The sequence below is a fragment of the Rattus rattus genome, chromosome 2 (genome assembly GCF_011064425.1).
Source record: "Rattus rattus isolate New Zealand chromosome 2, Rrattus_CSIRO_v1, whole genome shotgun sequence".
Classification (NCBI taxonomy): Eukaryota; Metazoa; Chordata; class Mammalia; order Rodentia; family Muridae; genus Rattus; species Rattus rattus.
Genome location: NC_046155.1, coordinates 144,590,775 through 144,610,625, shown reverse-complemented (window position 1 = coordinate 144,610,625; position 19,851 = coordinate 144,590,775). Strand labels below are relative to the sequence as shown.

General features: G+C 38.4%; 1 pseudogene; it reads right to left on the bottom strand.

Annotated features, from left to right (window-relative positions):
- Nucleotides 1-4,871: 4,871 nt before the first annotated feature.
- Nucleotides 4,872-5,966, bottom strand: LOC116893277 (annotated as a pseudogene).
- Nucleotides 5,967-19,851: the final 13,885 nt, after the last annotated feature.

Below are 19,851 nucleotides of genomic sequence, written 5' to 3'. Positions count from 1 at the left end.
TGGTCCAATACCTTAAATATGAGCATTACTCATTTTCTCATCATTGTGGGACAGCACCTTATGGAGACAAATTAAGCAAAGACATGGTTATTGTGGCTTACGGATTAGAAAGGGATAGAGTCTACTCTGGAAGGAAGTCATGACGACAGATGTATGAGACTGCTATTTGCTTTGTGTTTCCTAACAGGAAGCAGAGAGGTGAACTCTGGTCCTCAGCTCTCCTTCTCTTTTGTCTTTATTCTGCTTGGGATGCCCAGCAGTGGTAGAGTGCAGCACACTCTCCATTCTCAGTTAACCCGCTTTGAAAGCCTAAATTGGATCAAGCTGATGATCAAATGTCGCCATCACATCCTCCAAAAAATATTACTTATGAGGCTTTACAATTAATTTATTAGAGGATTAGAGTTACTGTGCAGCCTGGTGGTAAACCAAGTAAGTCCCTCATTTATAGCCTTTCAATCCAATATTTCACCATAAATGGATAGGGAATATGCATGTTATCTTAAAACGCCACTAAGATTTTGAGGCTTATTCTAAAAGTTAAACTAGCACAGTATCAGAAATATTTTGGGAAGATATACAACTTAGTCATCTTGAATTTTGCTTTTGTTTCCAAAGTATTACTTATTACTCATCCAATAATAGTGAAAACTTTAATCCTAAAACAGTTTTTGTATTTACTTATGAGGAAAGCAAAATTTTCTTTAGGATTCAAAAACAAACCAGCTACTATTACCAGTATATTGTGTCTCACTTCCAGAATCTTTCCATAAGCAATCGTTCACTCTCTGCAGTAGTTTAAGTGAGGTGAGCTGTGAAGTCAAACTCATCTCAGAACCTTTGATGCACAGGGATGTTAAGGTGCAGGTCAAAATAGCCTTTGCAGGGTTGTGGGAAATGCAGTAGTGTGCAGTAGCAGCACCTTGGTAGCATTACCCAGAATGCTACAGAGACCTTTGGATAAGTTAGTCTGATGAGACTTACAGAAAAAAAATGTCTTGAAGAAGAGTGATCAGGCTTGCAGGAAAGTCTTTTTCTCTGAGATAGAAAGTGACCATACAACTACTGTGCCCATCATACCAAAGAGTAGAGTGGGATCATCCCATTCACATCTTTCTACAGCACTTGAAAATTCAGAAGATTAATATAAACTATTGGTATTTTTCTAAGCTTTGCAGGATAGACCAGGAGGTAATGCTCAGACATGTGATAAATATATTCTCATGTAGAGAGGTGGCATGATTATGCCATAATCGTTTCCCTAATTCAGGACAGTCAATCAGGTGAACATAATTCCTGACAGCTTCCAGGGATTCAGGGATTAGTGTTTGAAGGTAATCTTTAAAGTACCCCATTCAGAAAATAAAGTTCACAATATGAACTCCCGTATAATTAGTTCCAGCAGACTCTCGACTCTCAAACAGTAGGCATGTCTCCAAACAGATTAATTGGCTAAATACTTAGCCTGTTTCCTCAGAAAGTTATATCATTCCTAAGAAATACTCTGTTTTGGTGATCTAATATATTTGAAGAGAAATTTCATATTAAATATTATCTTTTAAATGAGTCCTAAAGAGAAATAAATTCCAGAATACAATATTCCATTCTCTGCCCAATCTGTCAGTAGGTAAGTCAATTAATGTTAAATGGCAACCCCTTAAAATTGTATTATCCCTTCTAACCGCTGTGTCAGATGCACTGTCACACAACATGACTCATTTATTTGCATTGCAACAGCTGTTTGTAAAGAAATAGGCAGGAAATTATTACAACACTGTTAAAGTCCATTTCAACAGGGATAAATATCATTTTCCCTCAAAGGAGGCTTAATGAAAATGAGGTTATTATAGCCTAAGAACAAAATGAAGTTTGTGCCATTAACTTTGGCCATTTACTGAGACTCGAGGGGAGTTTTTACAGTGGGTCCCATCTTCTCTGAGTTTCTATGGTTACTAAAAACGAAATCTCATTATAAGAAATAGATTTTTATAATGGCAAGTAATCTGATGATATTCAATCAATATCTATGCCTATGGTCTATTAGGTAGTTATGTATAAGTTGTGCAGATAGGCAGGGGTAGGCACACAGTAAGGAGAGCAGAAGCAGAATAGCAAGTGTGGATAATATTTCAGAAAAGACAAGTAACTAAGACCAGAGATTGAGTTCCTTTCATATCAAGAGTTGAGTTCCTTTCATATCACTTGCTAGCTATGTGCTATCTTGTTGGTTGGGATACTGTGCTATTACATGCTTTTGATCCCCTAAATATAAGTAGATACAATGTTAATTATTAGAAGAACTCTTGAGGCAGTACATCCAACGGTCATCTCAGGACATGGATAGGGTCTAATGAACAGTCAAAAGAGTATAACTGTCCATGATGATGGAATATTTCTGTTACACTTTATATCTGAATATACACTCAAATGTCATGTTCTGTGTCACTAATGAAGATAGTTGAATATTAAGAGGTAGAATATTAGCAGGTACCAGATTGCTGGGGCCTTTGTAGAATTTACTGGTTATATTTAAATGGTAAAGAAGATTAGTAAATTAATCTTTCTGTTTCTAACTCTTCTCTCTTTCTCTCTGCCCCCTTCTCTCTCTCTCTATCTCTGTCTGTTTGTATGATGTCTGTTTCACACACATACACATAACTTCACCTGCAGTTCCATTTCTTATGAATCAAACATCTCAAAGTGTGTTCTTTGATCCTAATATATTTTCCTTATGATAGACCCCTGTGCTGTGGACTATGATATTGTTAAAGCTGTAGAGCACTGCTTAAAATAACGACCTTATTTCATAACTTTTCATATCAAGACTATATTCAGTACCCACTGTTAATAATTCAGGAAAACATTCAGAAGCCCTCATAACTGCCAACCAGCATAACATTACATCTACAACTTTTGGTGGTACAGGGGAAAGTCTTTACTATCTGACAATGGAAGATAAATAATGCATTCCAACTTTGAAAGAGCAGTACTTAGAAAACTTCATCATAGCCATTGGTATAGAAAGTAATCAAACTGTAAGTAGAATGTAGTTGCCCTCTCTGCATTCAGTTCCTGCCTTTCGTTTTTCATTGTTTTTTATTTTTATAGAAACAAGAACCATCCCTTTGCCATTCTGGGGATCTCCAAGCTCAAGTCCAGATTTATTATATAACTAGGGTGATGTACAGAACTCACTATATGATTGATGATGGCAAAATATTACAAAGTTATGTCAGAACATGGAAAATGGACTTTGTACAACACATCAATACACTTACACATAAACTTGCATGGGCCAGGCAGACTTTTTTTTTTCAATAAAGTCATAAGGAATCCACTTACTTTCTCTGGTAATGAATTGTGATCACACATGTAATGTTATCCACTCCTGAACCTCAACTAAGACTCACTGCTCAAGGATCATAATAGAGCCAGTCACATAGAAACTGAGCCTTCTTTTAATATGTGGCAGAATTTTAGACTCTTAGAAAGACACTGAGGTGTTTTGGTAAACCATACTATTTGTGCAAACATATAGGTAGGGTGAATTTTTCTTTCTAGTTATGAAACTATGGACATATTCCTAATGCCCAGTCACCATTAATTACCAGTCTTTTAAGCAGATTTTTCTGAGGATAGTTGTCTTAGAAATGCATAGTGGTTCTCACCCACAAGATCGGTCTGAAGATTTGCTAATGACATGGTGAGCAATCACTGTGCAAGAGAAATCCCTGGAGTTGGGAAAGTAGTGCCTTAGAAGACTGAGTGAAATCCCAGCAGACGTACCAGGTGATATCAGTTTTGTAAGAAGTAGCATGGGTGCATTAATCTTTGCTTACTGTAGAACAGATTAGCTACTGGTCACATAAGGAGAGCGCAAATCCATAAGTTGTACTTTCAGAAGTGTCATCCTCTCACATTGCTTATTATAAATCATTGTCCTAAGATTCTGAGGTTGATATAAATTCAAAGCTCTGGGCTTTTTACTCAGAAAATTCACTTCAGCAAATTGAAGGTTTGTCACAGAAGTCTGTGCTGCTCCACGTTGGGAGTCTAATAGTGTTAGTTTGATTTAATGTTAAAAAAAAAACCTTCCACATTTGTATTTCTGGATTGGGTTCACTTGAGCACAGAGCTTTATTCTAATTATTAAATTGATTATGCTCATTATTTTCTTAAGCTACATTTTATCAAATCACATCTTACAGAAGAAAATCCTAACATAACCTGGTTTTAGTCCTCAGATTATTCTCAGCAGGTTGACTTCTTATGGCTGACTTCCTGCACTTTGAGTATATATTCGGATGAACAATTTCATGTCCATCTTTAAATCAATTATTCTGAATACTTTCTGATGGCTTGAAGGGCTCAAGTGACATATCCACACTCATAAATTCTTAAAATGCTATTTTTTGTACCAGTGATCTGATAAAGGTCACAAGTTTGAGTTAGGACCGAAAGCAATAGAAGAGGTCTTAAGTTATTTCACTTACAGAGAGTTAAATCCACATAATTGTAATAGCACAGTCAGTCATGAGCCTTGCACGTTTTTAATTTGTTTATTCAACCACTATGTGTAGGACACATAACAAGTCTTTATAGACTCTCTACAGATAAGGTAATAGACTGATCAAATTCTTTTACACACAAATGAGAGAGTCTAGAGATAAAACTTCTTTTTTTGGTTTTGGATATTTTTATTTCTTCAATTTTTTATTATCAGGAGTGACTGAAATAAAAGGTATAATTGAGTCCCATCATTATTGTCATTATGGAAATGGCTTTAAGAGAAAACTGGTCAGATGAATATAATTGCTTTCTACTTTTCAACTGGTAAATAGTTGCCATTGATAAAACATAGAAGCCCAGAGAATCTGTCTAGAATGTTCAAGAATATGGTCTATTATACAGCATGCCTGTTCTCGGGGAGAACACCTAGGACATAATTATGTGTACTTCTTGATCTCATCATACAAGACAAGCACAAAGGCACCACCCATGCCTCTAGAACATTGGACCATGCACCCTTGAAAAAAGCCTTGCTTCCTTTGTCTCGAGCGATCTTCCGTCAGCAGTCAAGCGTGCCTGTATACATGATATTAGTTCCTTTGCGTCCAGACTCATCATCATACGACTGCAAACTGTGTCAAAAGGATAGGAAGTCAGGCCAGTAACAGCAGTGACAAACTGTGCAATCATCCAGCTGATGAAGATGTGAGTATTCTTGGGATCTGGGAGCATTCCCTTTGCAGTGTTATAGATACCGAAGAAGCCATCTCGGTAGATGATAATGCCCTGTACTGACACATTAAAGCCGTGGTACAGGCCCTTAATCCCAATCAGATTTGGAGATCTTAACCAGGCAGTCACCAAGGCCTTTGAATTCCCTTTCAGCTCCAGCTTTGCCCACATTAACTGCTAGACGGGTACCGGCAAAATCAAGAGGGTACACAAAGCACAAGGATGTGGCCCCAGCAGCACCACTTGATGCCAGGTTCCCTGCAAAGTCCCGCCAAAACTGGTTCCTCTTGTCCACACCACCCAAAAAGATCTGCTTGTATTTATCTTTGAAGGCAAAGTTGAGAGCCTGGGTGGGGAAGTATCTGATGACATTGGCCAGGTTACCAAGCCAGAAGGACAGGACTCCCTGTCCTTGGGGATACGAACCACACAGTCTATGATGCCCTTGTATTGCTTATCTGCCGAGATTTGAGGCTGGCATGCTGCACCTGCAGCAGCAGCTTGACCCGCTCGATGGGTGCTACCACCGTCTTGGAGATGGCCACGGAAACTCCACCAGCCAAGAAGTCCTTGGCGAAGGACACAGCGGCATCTGTTATGTTGAAAGCAAAAAAGACGAGGCAGGCGAGTGCAGGACAGGACTGGGTTGACAACGGCTTTGACTCCTGGACTCTGGGAGAGATAAAACTTCTTACATATAAGTAAAATATATCAACTCTACACATATTACCTCCCTGTTTATGTCATAAATTTATTTTCACACAAACATATAAATCAAATTAAGAATATAAAAGGATAAAAACAGGCTTCTAAATTTAGTTGAACCAACAAAACTCAACAGAATAGTATAATGTATTCATTGAATGTAGATCTAAAAATGAGGTATATGACTAGTGGAGTAAATGTATTCAAAAGAGTGAATTGTAACAGAAAGCATCCTCATAACTAGAAACATAAATGAGGTCAGTGTTTTGAGTCATGCTTGTCATGAAAAAGCTAGAATCAATCAGAAAAGGCCATGAAGAGTAGGCGAGTTCAAGAAGGGCCAGTTTCCCAACACAGTTTTTGTCTTGAAAAAGTTATATAATTAAGGTTTCAGTGAGGTATAATTAACAGTATGAATGTGAGGAATATTCAAGATTGACCCATATGTTTAAGTTTGGTTCTGAGCTTATGTCACTATTAAAATTTCATTAGATTATAAGGAAGATAACGTCATAAATGGATTAATTTTTTGATGAGTGTCTCTTAGAATTATTTTTTAGGACATGGGCTACAAGGGGTGAAGAAGACCATTGCCTTTAAGTATGTTTGTTATTACCAACTGTTATTTCTATTCTCTCTGCTGGTAACAAAGATGAGGAGTTTTTCTCAACAACACCTTTCTGTCGTACTATTGTACCTTACCGGGGATGGGGGTGGTGGTGTCACTGATTCAATATAGTAACCATGCACTGAAACCCTGAAGCCATAAGCCAAAGCAAACTTTTGAAAGTCATTCTTGTTATGTAGGTTGTTGTAGCAAGGGTAAGACGATCTGCAGAGAGAAGTGCTGGTGGATGGGTGTGCATTTGTCACTATCCCTGAGAAGTAGTTTAGACACATTTGCAGCTGTTTTGAAAGTGAATTCACTAAAAAAAGCTATGAACAAGCCACATAAGCTCAGAGTACAGTAATCCAGGTTGATTGATGGTTCTGGTGGGAGCTAAGAAAGCAAGGATATTTACAAGAGCTTGTCCAGCAGGGAATGGGGTTTTAGTTGTAAATGAAACTTTCCCTGGGATCACATTAGAAGCCACCTGTGTTATTTTTTGGTAAAGCATTTGTCTCTCCATTTTGCCTGTGACCTGAGGTTTTGTGTGAGGCTGAACAAAAGCTGATTAAGAATTTAGCGTGAAGGGAAAAGTTCAAGGCAGGACAACTTCAGACAGTGCAGTACGTGTTTCTGGTTACACTTAATGAGATTTATAGCGAGAAGAAATAAAAACGTAGCACATGATATTCAATAAAACTTGCAGTTTGGCCAGAAGACAAAAACGTGTAATGTTTGGACTAATGTTGTAGGTGCCTAATCTCATTGCAACTTGACATGCCATGTTTAGTTGATAAACTGGGAGGCCTGCCCTTTTTCTGAAGGGAATGAAGGAGGAGTGGAAGGGGTACTAGAAGAGGGATCTAGAATGGGGGCAGGCAAAGGGAGGCAGGGGAAACTACAGTCAGGATGTAATATGTGAGATAAATTAATAGAAAAATACAGACTTGTAAACTCCTGTGAGAATATTTGTTTTCTGATCTTCCCAGAGAAATCTACTATAGCTGTGTTATCCAAGAAAAAGACTTGCACAGAATTGACAACCAGGCATTCTGAGACTATTGAAGCCATTGTACAAAGTGATCATATGAATGTACCTTTGGTACCATGCCTTGATACATTTTACTTGGTGTTATTTATTTTAGCCACAGGAAGGAAGTTATAAGGGCATGGAACCTTCTGCCCATATTTCAAAGAAGAACTGGAGAGTCATGGCATTGAGTGACAGGATTATGATCTCTGTGGAAAGCCCCCATTAAAGCAGTGTGTGTGAACCTAAAAGTGAATTTACAGTCTTTTTGGAAAATGACATTAAGTCAGAGTTCCCAGGAATATGGAACACATATTTGACAAAAGGAACACACAATGAGAGACCTTTGTTCAAAAGAAAGATTATGTGAACTGTAATCTAAAGAGGGCATAGTAACGGGGCTTGCCAACCCTTGCTAGCTCATGAATCACCAAGAAATCACAGATATCAGAAATAGTTGTGCGGTGTTTGGTACTTTCTCTGCAGGCATCGTATCTTACACTGAGCCAGTCTTTTATGATGTTCTGTTCTTTTATTTTGGATTGAAACATTTACTCTCTTATCAATAATATGTGAGTTAGACATTGAATTAGTTGGATCAAACAGAAAAGTTTACCTGATTCAAGGAGAAAACTTGGATTGGTGATTAGTCTAGCGGCAAGCACAACCAGCTCTTTGAGATGTACTAAGTAGTTTTTACAGCATGAGGCAGACATGAACATTAAGAGATCGATAGTGATTATGCATTGAATACAAAATATTCATTGCAGGCTCATGTCCTCAATACTCAGTTAGCAGGTTATGATTCTGTTTTTAATGTTTAGGAGGTGGGGTCTGGGTAGTGAAAGTAGGTGAATAGAGGACCTGTGAAAGTCATACCTATTCCTGGTACTGACCTGCTTCATCTGTTTTAACATGTAAATATGTAAGACTTCATTTTCTCCCATCATAGATGGAGCTGCTTGGACCTACTTCTTCAGTTCATAATGAGCTGAAAGCCCCAATAAACTGAGAAAAAAGAAGCTTTTTTCTCTCAAGTTTCTTTTTTTATGCATTTTTAAATTTACGTTTTAAATGTTATCCCATTTTCCAGTTTCCCCTCCAGAAACCTGAGATCCCACCCTGCCTGCTCCTATGAGGGTGCTCCCTAACCCAGCCACCCACTCCCTCCCACCTCCCTGCCCTGATTTTCCTTTACAACTGGGCATCAAGTGTTCACCAGACCAAGGGCCTCTTCTCCCAGTGATGCCCAAAGAGGCCATCCTATGATTCATAAGTGCCTGGAGCCATGGGTCCCTCCATGTGTACTCTTCTGTTGGTGATTTAGTCCCTGGGAGCTCTGGGGTGTCTGGATGATTGATATAGTTGTTCTGCCTATGGGGCTGCAAACCCTTTCAGCTCATTCAGTCCTTTCTCTAACTTCTCCATTGGGGACCCCGTACTCAGTCCAATGGTTGGCTGTGAGCATCTATCTCTGTATTTATCAGGTTCTGGCAGAGGATCTCAGGTGATAGCTATATCACACACTTGTCAGCATGTATTAAACATTCAAAATAGTGTCTGGGTTTGGTGACTGTATATGGGAAGAATCCCCAGGTGGGGAAGTCTCTGGATGGCCTTTTTTTCAGTCTCTGCTCAATATCTTATCTCCATATTTCCTCCTGTGAGAAATGTGTTCCTCCTTCTAAGAAAGAATGAAGAATCCAACATTGTTCTTCCATCTTTTTTTTATATTTGACATTTTTTCCTCCATCTATATTAAATTGGGTATTTCTCATTTACATTTCAATTGTTATTCCCCTTCCCAACATTCCCCTAACCCCTCAGCATCCCCTTCTATATGGGTGTTCCCCTCCCCATTCTCCCCCCATTACTGCCCTCCCCCCAACAATCACATTCACTTGGGGTTCAGTCTTGGCAGGACCAAGGGCTTCCCCTTCCACTGGTGCTATTACTAGGCTATTCATTGCTACCTATGCAGTTGGAGCCCAGGGTCAGTCCATGTATAGTCTTTGGGTAGTGGCTTAGTCCCTGGAAGCTCTGGTTGGTTGGCATTGTTGTTCATATGGGGTCTCAAGTTCCTTCAAATTCTCTCAGTCCTTTCTCTGATTCCTTCAACGGGGGTCCTGTTCTCAGTTCAGTGGTTTGCTGCTGGCATTTGCCTATGTATTTGCTGTATTCTGGCTGTGTCTCTCAGGAGAGATCACATCCTGTTCCTGTTGGCCTGCACTTCTTTGCTTCATCCATCTCATCTAGTTTGGTGGCTGTATATGTATGGGCCACATGTGGGGCAGATTATGAATGGGCGTTCCTTCTGCCTCTGTTCTAAACTTTGCCTCCCTATTCCCTGCCAAGGGTATTCTTGTTCCCCTTTTAAAGAAGGAGTGAAGCATTCACATTTTGATCATCTGTCTTGAGTTTCATGTGTTCTATGCATCTAGGGTAATTCAAGCATTTGGGCTAATAGCCACTTATCAATGAGTGCATACCATGTGTGTTTTTCTGTGATTGGGTTACCTCACTCAGAATGATATTTTCCAGTTCCAACCATTTGTCTATGAATTTCATAAAGGCATTGTTTTTGATAGCTGAGTAATATTCCATTGTGTAGATGTACCACATTTTCTGTATCCATTCCTCTGTTGAAGGGCATCTGGGTTCTTTCCAACTTCTGGCTATTATAAATAAGGCTGCTATGAACATAGTGGAACACGTGTCTTTTTTATATGTTGGGGCATCTTGTGGGTATATGCCCAAGAGAGGTATAGCTGGATCCTCAGGCAGTTCAATGTCCAATTTTCTAAGGAACCTCCAGACTGATTTCCAGAATGGTTGTACCAGTCTGCAATCCCACCAACAATGGAGGAGTGTTCCTCTTTCTCCAAATCCTCGACAGCATTTGTTGTCACCTGAGTTTTTGATCTTAGCCATTCTCACTGGTGTGAGGTGAAATCTCAGGGTTGTTTTGATTTGCATTTCCCTTATGACTAAAGATGTTGAACATTTCTTTAGGTGTTTCTCAGCCATTCGGCATTCCTCAGCTGTGAATTCTTTGTTTAGTTCTGAACCCCATTTTTTTAATAGGGTTATTTGTCTCCCTGCGGTCTAACTTCTTGAGTTCTTTGTATATTTTGGATATAAGGCCTCTATCTGTTGTAGGATTGGGAAAGATCTTTTCCCAATCTGTTGGTTGCTGTTTTGTCCTAACCACAGTGTCCTTTGCCTTACAGAAGCTTTGCAGTTTTATGAGATCCCATTTGTCGATTCTTGATCTTAGAGCATAAGCCATTGGTGTTTTGGTCAGGAAATTTTCTCCAGTGCCCATGTGTTCAAGATGTTTCCCCACTTTTTCTTCTATTAGTTTGAGTGTATCTGGTTTGATGTGGAGGTCCTTGACCCACTTGGACTTAAGTTTTGTACAGGGTGATAAGCATGAGTTGATCTGCATTCTTTTACATGCTGAGCTCCAGTTGAACCAGCACCATTTACTGAACGCTATCTTTTTTCCACTGGATGGTTTTGGCTCCTTTGTCAAAAATCAAGTGGCCATATGCGTGTGGCTTCATTTCTGGGCCTTCAGTTCTATTCAACTGGTCTATCTGTCTGTCTCTGTACCAATACCATGCAGTTTTTTTTTTTATCACTATTGCTCTGTAATACTGCTTGAGTTCAGGGATAGTGATTCCCCCTGAAGTCCTTTTATTGTTGAGGATAGTTTTAGCTATCCTCTGTTTTTTGTTATTTCAGATGAACTTGCAAATTGTTCTGTCTAACTCTCTTAAGAATTGGGTTGGAATTTTGATGGGGATTGCATTGAATCTGTAGATTGCTTTTGTTAAAATAGCCATTTTTACTATATTAATCCTGCCAATCCATGAGTGTGGGACATCTTTCCATCTTCAGAGATCTTCTTCAATTTCTTTTTTCAGAGGCTTGAAGTTTTTATCATAAAGATCTTTTACTTGCTTTTTAAAGTCACACCGAGGTATTTTATATCATTTGGGACTATTGTGAAGGATGTCATTTCCCTAGTTTTTTTCTCGGCTTGTTTCTCTTTTGTGTAGAGGAAGGCTAGTGATTTATTTGAGTTGATTTTATACCCAGCCTCTTTGCTGAAGGTGTTTATCAGGTTTAGTAGTTCTCTGGTAGAACTTTTGGGATCACTTAAGTATACAATCATATCATCTGCAAATAGTGATATTTTGACTTCTTCCTTTCCAATCTTTATCCCCTTGACCTCCTTTCACTGTCTGATTGCTCTGGCTAGGACTTCAAGAACTATATTGAATAAGTAGGGAGAGAATGGCAGCCTTTTCTAGTCCCTGATTTTAGTGGGATTGCTTCAAGTTTCTCTCCATTTAGTTTAATATTAACTATTGGTTTGCTATATATGGCTTTTACTATGTTTAGGTATGGGCCTTGAATTCCTATTCTTTCCAGGACTTTTATCATGAAGGAGTGTTGAATTTTGTCAAATGCTTTCTCAACATCTAATGAAATGATCATGTGGTTTTGTTCTTTCAGTTTGTTTATATAATGGATCACATTGATGGTTTTCTGTATATTAAACCATCCCTGCATGCCTGGGATGAAGCCTACTTGATCATGATGGATGATTGTTTTGATGTGCTCTTGGATTCAGTTTGCCAGAATTTTATTGAGTATTTTTGCATCGATATTCATAAAGGAAATTGGTCTGAAGTTCTCTTTCTTTGTTGGGTCTTTGTGTGGTTTAGGTATAAGAGTAATGGTGGCTTCATAGAAGGAGTTTGGTAGTGCTCCATCTGTTTCAATTTTGTGGAATAGTTTGGATAATATTGGTATGAGGTCTTCTATGAAGGTCTGATAGAATTCTGCACTGAACCCATCTGGACCTGGGCTCTTTTTGGTTGGGAGACCTTTAATGACTGCTTCTATTCATTAGGAGTTATGGGGTTATTTAACTGGTTTATCTGTTCCTGATTTAACTTCGGTACCTGGTATCTGTTTAGGAAATTGTCCATTTCCTTCAGATTTTCAAGTTTTGTTGAATATAGGCTTTTGTAGTAGGATCTAATGATTTTTGAACTTCCTCTGACTCTGTTGTTATGTCTCACTTTTCATTTCTGCTTTTCTTAATTTGGACACACTCTCTGTGTCCTCTCGTTAGTCTGGCTAAGGGTTTATCTATCTTGTTCATTTTCTCAGAGAAATGTTGATTCTTTGTATAGTCCTTTTTGTTTCTACTTGATTGATTTCAGCTCTGAGTTTGACTATTTCCTGCCAGCTATTCCTCTTGGGTGTGTTTGCTTTTTTCGTTCTAGAGCTTTCAGGTGCATTGTCAACCTGCTAGTGTGTGCTCTCTCCGATTTCTTTGGAGGCATTCATATCTATGAGTTTTCCTCATAGCACTGTTTTCATTGTACCTCAATGAAATATAAGTATGTTGTGCCTTCATTTTCATTAAATTCTAAAATGTCTTTAGTTTCTCTTTCTCTCTCTCTTTCTTTCTTTCTTTCTTTCTTTCTTTCTTTCTTTCTTTCTTTCTTTCTTTCTTTCTTCTTCTTCCCTCTTCCTTCCTTCCTTCCTTCCTTTCTTCCTTCCTTCCTTCCTTCTCTCTCTCTCTCTCTCTCTCTCTCTCTCTCTCTCTCTTTCTTTCTTTCTTTCTTCCACGACCAAGTTATCATTGAGTAGAATGTTGTTCAGCTTCCGTGTTTATGTGGGCTTTCTGTCGTTTTTGTTGTCATTGAAGACCATCCTTAGTCCATGGTGATCTGATAGGATTCCTGGGATTATTTCTATCATCTCATATCTTTTGAAGTTGGTTTTGTGACTGATTATATGGTCAGTTTTAGAAAAGGTACCATGAGGTGTTGAGAAGAAGGTATATTCTTTTGTTTTAGGATGAAATGTTCTATAGATATCTGTTAAAACTATTTGGTTCATAACTTCTGTTAGTTTCACTGTGTCCATTTAGTTTCTGTTTCCACGATCTGTTCATTATGAACTACTCTTATGTGAGGTACAATGTGTGCTTTGAGTTTTAATAAAATATCTTTTATTATTGTGGGTGCCCTTGCATTTGGAGCATTGATTTTCAGAATCGAGAGTTCATTTTTTTTTTATTAACTTGAGTATTTCTTATTTACATTTCGAGTGTTATTCCCTTTCCCGGTTTCCGGGCAAACATCCCCCTAATCCCTCCCCCTCCCCTTCTTTTGGGTGTTCCCCTCCCCTCCCCCCCCCATTATGGCCCTCCCCCCAACAATCTAGTTCACTGGGGGTTCAGTCTTAGCAGGACCCAGGGCTTCCCCTTCCACTGGTGATCTTACTAGGATATTCATTGCTACCTATGAGGTCAGAGTCCAGGGTCAGTCCATGTATAGTCTTTAGGTAGTGGCTTAGTCCCTGGAAGCTCTGGTTGCTTGGCATTGTTGTTCATAAGGGGTCTCAAGCCCCTTCGAGCTCTTCCAGTTCTTTCTCTGATTCCTTCAATGGGGGTCCTATTCTCAGTTCAGTGGTTTGCTGCTGGCATTCGCCTCTGTATTTGTTGTATTCTGGCTGTGTCTCTCAGGAGAGATCTACATCCGGCTCCTGTCGGCCTGGGTTTTTTCCTTTGATAAGTATGAAGTGTCCTGTGTTACATTTTGTGATAACTTTTGGTTGAAAGTCAATTTTATTTGATATTAGAATGGTTATTCCAGCTTGTTTTGGGGACGGTTTGCATGGAAAATTTTTTCTGAGCCTTTCACTCTGAGGAACTGTCAGTCTTTGTCACTGAGGTGCATTTCTTGCATGAAGCAAAATGCTGGGTCCTCTTTACATATCCAGTCAGTTAGTCTATGTCTTTTTTATTGGGGAATTGAGTCCATTGATGTTAAGAGATATTAAGGAATAGTGACTGTTGTTTCCTGATATTTTTATTGTTAGAGGTGGAATTATGTTTTTGTGACTCTCTTCTTTTGGGTTAGTTGAAAGTAGATTACTTTCTTGCTTTTCCTAGGTTGTAGCTTGCTTCTTTGTATTGGAATTTTACATCTATCATGCTTTGTAGGGCTAAATTTGTGGAAATATTTTGTGTAAATTTTGTTTGTCATGGAATATCATGGTTTTTCCATCTATGGTAATGGAAAGTTTTCTGAATGTGTTAGCCTGGGCTGTCATTTGTGTTCCCTTAAGGTCTATATGACTTCTGCCCAGGATCTTCTAGCTTTCATAGACTCTGTTGAGAAGTTTGGTGTAATTCTGATAGGTCTGCCCTTGTATGTTACCTCACCTTTTCCTCTTACAGCTTTTCATATTCTTTCTTTGTTTAGTGCATTTGGTGTTTTTAATATTATGTGACAGGAAGCATTTCTTTTCTTGTCTAATCTATTTGGAGTTCTGTAGGCTTCTTGTATTTTTATGGACACGTCTTTCTTTAGGTTAGAGAAGTTTTCTTCTATAATTTTGTTGACGATATTTAATGGCCCTTTAAGAATCTTCACTCTCTTCTATACATATCATTAGGTTTGATCTTCTCATTGTGTCCTGAATTATCTGGATGTTTTGGGCTAGGATATTTTTGTGTTTTTTCCATTTTCTTTGTCAGTTGTGTCAGTGTTTTCTATGGTATCTTCTGCCCCTGAGATTTTCTCTTCTATCTCTTGTATTCTGTTGGTGATGCTTATGTCTATGACTCCTGTACTCTTTCCTATGTTTTCTGTCTCCAAGGTTATCTCCCTTTGTGATTTCTTTATTCTTTCTATTTTCATTTTTAAATCCAGCATGGTTTGTTCAATTCCTTCACCCGTTTTGTTGTGTTTTCTTATATTCTTTAAGGGATTTTTGTGTTCCTCTTTATGGGCTTCTACTTGTTTACTTGTGTTGTCCTGTATTTCTTTAAGGGAGTTATTTATGTTCTTCTTAAAGTCCTCTAACATCATCATGAGGTGTGATTTTAAATCAGAATCCCGTTTTTCCAGTGTGTTGGGGTTCCCTGGACTTGCTGTGGTGGGAGAACGGGGTTCTGATGATGCCAAGTGGCCTTGGTTTCTGTTGCTTAGGTTCTTGCCCTGGCCTTTCACCATCTGCTTATCTCTGGTGTTAGCTGGTCTTGCTTTCTTTGACAGTGGCTTGAGCCTCCTGTTATTCTCTGTGTCAGCACTCCAGGGCGACCATTTCTCTCCCAGTAGCATCTGAGAACAGAGGGCTGTGGCACAGGCTAAGCTCCGTGTGCAGACTGAAACTGGAAACTCACGTTTCTTCTGTTTAGTATTTTGTTCAGAAATGCTAGAAATGTAATTAATTTAGAATTTTGGCCAAGAGAAGGAAGGGATGAAATGATTCACCAGGCCTGTTTCTAGCTGGCTTTGTAGAGGATATGGGTTACAGAAGACATGGGTTACATGTATGCTGGTACTATGTTGATGGAAAGGCAATGTAGAGGACTAGAATGGCAAAAATGTAAAAAGTAAACATTATGTTTACAAGATTTCTGATGAAAATGTCAGAAGTGTCAGAAGAAGAGTTAATCCAGTCACACTCTGACAAAGAAACTAGAATTTTGCCTGTATATTTAAAACTTAAGTAGGTCTGATTTCAGAAATAGTAGACTAATGTATTTAGTGGGGAAGATTTCTAGATAGCAAAATATGCAAGCCAGAGCATGGTTATTCATGACTACTTTTAATTCATTTACAGTGAGAATACAGGCCAAAAGCAAAAGAGGAAAGATATTGACATGAACATGTTGGCCAAGAAAAAATTATGTTTAATGTGGCAAGAATTGCTAAGTAGTTTACCAGCACTAAAGAGAAACTATAAACTCTTAAAATGGAAAAAGCAGAGATGATTGAGAGTCAGGTGCCTTCCCACTGAATGATTGAGATTATTAAAATGCAAATAATATTCAAAAAACTTTCATTTGAATAGAGAGGTAATGAATTTCCATTCTGGGAAAGACAACTTAAGGAAACGAGGCCTTAAGCATCTTCAGCAAGGCAACCAGCGTCTAAACAATGCAGGTCTGATCCCGGAGGTTCAGTTACGGTTGGCACGTGTACAGAGTGCATCCTGCATTTGAGAAAACCAGATGTCTTTGGGGTGAATGTTACTGTATGAATCTGAAATGTTACCCATGTTTTAAATGTGTTTCCAGACATCAGTGTTGTTTTGATGGCAATAGATTTGGAACGTGAGGGATAGGTGATATAAATAGGTCATGGTGGAGGAATCTTGAAGTTTACTTCTTTGTTTATAGTCCACTTCCTCTGCTTTCTGGGTGGTGACATGCTAATAAACAGTTGCCTTGTGTGTTTGTCAACATTGGATGGGACTATACTACCCTGTCATACCTGCCTTGAGGGATGAAATATCTCTGCAAAGAGGATGAAAATAAAAATTTCCTTCTATATGGAGTTTCTTATCTGAACAACTAGAAATGTTAACTGATATAGTAATATATTCTAAACATTCTAAGGAGCATTCAGTGAAACAGAAACCATCCTGTTCTCAAGGGAAATTATTCTATCCTGGGCCTCTCTCTGACTCTTTCCCATGCTGTAGGGACCCTTTCCTCCTACAGTGTTGTCCTATCCAACCTGGCTACAAAGGAAGGTGCCTACTCTTACTGCAACTTGATATGCCATGCTTGGTTGGTTCGCATGGGAGGCCTATCATTTTCTGAATAGAAAATATGAAGCATGGATGGGGTGAGGGCAAAAGACAGATGCTGGGGGTGCACATGGTGCTGAGAAGAGAGGAGAGAGGGGAAACTGTGGTACAGATGTAAAAAAGAAATGAATGAATGAATGTATTTAAATATAAACATTAGAGAAAAAAAGCATAAAATGGTGCAAAGTGGTATTGATATTAAAACAATCATGGTGACATCTCTCTTTTCCTACCTGTGACAATTTGTACTACTTTGTTGTTGCAAAATAGTGATCCTCCACATTAAACTTAATTAATTAGCATAAATGCTATAGAATATACTTTATATTTATATTTCTAAATATAATAATGTGAACTTTTGGTCCATATAAAGTTACTTGTGTGAGTTTTCAGGGCTGAGAAGTTGGTATTGAGTAACAAATAGGTGTGTTCTTCACTTGAGAAGACTATTTTTCCCACTCTTAGCATTTCTTAGTTGTCATTAGTTCTTCCTGTAGGGTTGGCATCTCATGGACTTTCTAACTTTCAGATTGTCATGTCTGTTTGTAGAATAATTTTAAATAAGAAGAAAATGAATAAACAAGAGAAAAAAAGAGAAATCATTCTGTCCTAAAGTGGTCCTTTAAAAAGGAGCAGAGAAACTGGGCAGAAGTTAAAAGTTCAGAATATTGTTGACCTCAGTATAGTCATGATATATTATGCCTCATTTCCCCCAACATAGCAGAAGTAAACAAAGACTTAAAATGCAGGTCTGAGAATTGAAAGTTGCCTATAATAGATGTGATTGTTCTTGCTTTGATGAATGAATGCCAACAACATTGCAATGTTTCTGCGATCACTGCAATGTGTTTCTACAAGTCAAAGCTAGGCGACCTAAAGGTTGAAATTAGTCTTTTGTAACATTTCCATAAAAAGGAAAAGCTGAAACTGGTACTTCAAAATATTACTTAAGAAATAGAGCTATGTATATACTTTAGGTGTTTACATAAAAATTAAATTACACAGTTTTTATTGCTATTTTTATTATTATCATCTTTAATTTTTTTTTACAGTTCAGTCATTATCCCCTTCCTGTCCTCTGACAATTTCTCATCCCATTCCTCCTTCCCCATCTTCAAGAAGATGTCTCCACACCCCAAACCCCCTCACACCCTACCAGGCCTCCCCATTTCCTAGGACTTCAAGTCTCTTAAGAGTTAGGTGCATCTTTTCTCACTGAAGTCAGACCAGGCAGCCCATTGCTGTATGTGTTGGGGGGCTTGGATCAGCTAAGGTATGCTGCCTGGTTGGTGGCTTAGTGTTAGAGATCTCAGGGCTCCAGGTTTGTTGAGATTGCTGGTCTTCCTATGGGGTTACTCTCCTCCTCAACTTTCCTTAATTCAGCTGTAGGGGTCCCTGACTTCAGACCGTTGGTTGGGTGTAAGTATTGATTCTGTCTCCGCTAGCTGCTTGTTGGCCCCTCAGAGGACAGCCATTCTAGGTTCCTGTTGGTAAGTACATCATAGCAACAGTAATAGTGTCAGGCCTTGGGGCCTCCCCTTGAGCTGGATTCCAATTTGGGCCTGTCATTGGACCTCTTTTTCCTTAGTCTCTTCTCCATTTTCCCTCTGCAGTTCTTTTAGACAGGAACAATTCTGGGTCAGAGTTTTTGACTGTGCGATGGCAACCTCACCCCTCCACTTGATGCCCTGTCTTTCTACTGGAGATGGATTCTACAAGTTTCAACTCCCTACTGTTGAGCATTTCATCTAAGGCCACACTGTTATACATCTTAGTTAAATGGTTTTTCTTACAATATTTAAAAAAATAAATTTATGACCTGACTTTTTATATTTAATATTACTTATTAGTGGGCTGGAGGGATAGCTTAGGATTTAAGGGCACTTATGTTTTTGCAGAGGACTTACTTTCTATTCCTGGTATACACATGTTGGTTCACAGTGTCCACAACTCCAGTTCTAGGGGAGGAAACACTTTCTTCTGATTCCCAAGGACACCAGTAAAATGAGTTGGAAAACACTGATGCACCTGAAATAAAATAATTTAAAATGTATTACTTATTAGCATCAATAAACACAGTTTATAGTATATAACTGAACTCATAATAGAGCATAATTACATTTTAATAACTCTTATCTGAGTAAACAAAATATTTATTAAACTTTGAGATTTTATCAGAAATGGAAATTAATTTGTGCAATGAAACATGTGATTACAGCAATGAATAATTGCAAATTAATTTGCTGTTACCGGTTAGAGGTTTGAAAAATGGGGTCACAGAATACATCACGATGCAGAACTATGAGAAGGAATTTTTCTTACATTCAATTTTCAGGAAATAATAAAACATGCCTGCCCTTCACACAGGGTGATATTTACCAATGATTCTCAATTTATAAAAAGCTGTGTGCATGTATTTTATAACATCTTTATATTTATATGTATATTATCAACTTAAATGTGTGGAAATGTGAAAACACAGGTATTTATTCATATTTAGTTCTGTAGTCATTGCAGAATACACCTTAAATTTCTACCTGTGTAAAATTTCATATCTGCAAGCATAGTCCTGATAGGTTGGCATACCCATTATTCACTGTGTAATAGCAGAAGTTAGTCTTAATTGCAGTTTTAG